The 1,760-nt window shown below is 47.3% G+C and overlaps 1 long non-coding RNA gene across 1 annotated transcript; it reads left to right on the forward strand.

The window, feature by feature from the left end:
* Positions 1-159: 159 nt before the first annotated feature.
* Positions 160-1,230, forward strand: LOC126496498 (uncharacterized). The gene is made up of 3 exons (XR_007590373.1): positions 160-550; positions 682-765; positions 1,111-1,230. It is a non-coding gene; the product is annotated as an uncharacterized lncRNA (long non-coding RNA).
* Positions 1,231-1,760: the final 530 nt, after the last annotated feature.

A 1,760-nucleotide genomic window follows, 5' to 3' on the forward strand; every position in this document is an offset into this window, starting at 1 on the left:
TCGAACTCAGGACCTCTGGAAGAGCAGGCAATGCTCTTAACCTCTGAGCCATCTCTCCAGCCCCCTTTTTTTTAATATTTACTTATTTATTATATATACAATATTCTAATTTTTATCTTTATCTGTTTGTTTGTTTGTTTGTTTATTTATTTATTTATTATGTATACAATATTCTGTCTGTACGCCTGCACCAGAAGAGGGCACCAGACCCCATTACAGATGGTTGTGAGCCACCATGTGGTTGCCGGGACTCGAACTCGGGACCCTTCCACCCCCAACTTTTCCCTTCTATTCCTAACCCACCCACTGTGACACTTGTTGACAGGAAGTAGCGCAGGAAGCCTGGCAGAACCACAAACGACGGAACGACTCCGTGATCGTGGACACTTTTCACGGCCTCTTCAAGTCCACGCTGGTGTGCCCGGACTGTGGCCACGTGTCTGTGACCTTTGACCCCTTCTGCTATCTCAGCGTCCCACTGCCCGTCTGTCCCAGGAGGGTCTTGGAGGTTTTCTTCGTCCCCATGGATCCCCGCCGCAAGCCAGAGCAGGTGTGCCGGGACTCGAACTCAGGTCCTCTGGAAGAGCAGGCACTTCTCCTAATCACTGAGCCATCTCTCCAGCCCTCCTCGAGGTTTTCTGCATTAACCAACCTCTTCTATGCGTGTTATTTCTCCCTCAGCACCGGGTTGTGGTTCCCAAGAAAGGCAACATTTCTGATCTGTGTGTGGCCCTGTCCACGCACACAGGTGTTGCACCAGACAAGGTGAGACTTTGCAGAGGGACGTTGGGTAGGTGGGTTTTTTTTGTTTTGTTTTGTTTTTTTAATTAATTAATTTATTATGTATGCAATATTCTCATTTTATATTTATTATTTATTTATTATGTATACAATATTCTGTCTGTGTGTATGTCTGCAGGCCAGAAGAGGGCACCAGACCTCATTACAGATGGCTGTGAGCCACCATGTGGTTGCTGGGAATTGAACTCAGGACCTTTGGAAGAGCAGCCAGTGCTCTTAACCACTGAGCCATCTCTCCAGCCCCCAGGTGGTTTTAAAGAAAAAGGGCCTTGCATACTGACTGTTTCCATGTTTCTGTCCTATTCCCAGATGATAGTGGCGGATGTCTTCAGCCACCGATTCTATAAGCTCTACCAACTGGAGGATCCTCTCAGCAGCATCTTGGATCGTGACGATATCTTTGTGTGAGTGTAAAGACTGAGAGGGGTGAAGAAAGGAAGCTCCCCCTACCTTTTGTTTTTGCCTTGCTGGGGGATGGAACCCAGAACTCGAGAGCGTATTAGACAAGTACTCTTAATACGTGAACTACACTTACAGTCCAATATATGCAAAAGTAAATAAATATTATTTGTAGGTACTGGAATTAGAACCCAAGCCCCCTGCATGCTAGGCAAGTGCGCGACCACCGAACTAGGCTTTGTTTCCCACCGTTTTAAAACTTTGGGCAACTAAAAACTAAACACTACTTTGGGAGTAGAAATTTTCTTTGTAGCCTGGTGGTGGAGATGGTGGCACACACCTTTAATCCCAGCGCTTGGGAGGCAGAGGCAGGTGGATCTCTGGGAGTTCGAGACCAGCCTGGTCTACAAGAGCTAGTTCCAGGACAGGCTCCAAAGCTACAGAGAAACCTTGTCTCGGAAAACTAGATAGGGGGCTGGAGAGATGGCTCAGAGGTTAAGAGCATTGCCTGCTCTTCCAAAGGTCCTGAGTTCAATTCCCAGCAACCACATGGTGGCTCA

This window comes from Alexandromys fortis, unplaced genomic scaffold (genome assembly GCF_014885135.2).
Source record: "Alexandromys fortis isolate MF-2015 unplaced genomic scaffold, M_Fortis_MF-2015_v1.1 scaffold_5798, whole genome shotgun sequence".
Lineage (NCBI taxonomy): Eukaryota > Metazoa > Chordata > Mammalia > Rodentia > Cricetidae > Alexandromys > Alexandromys fortis.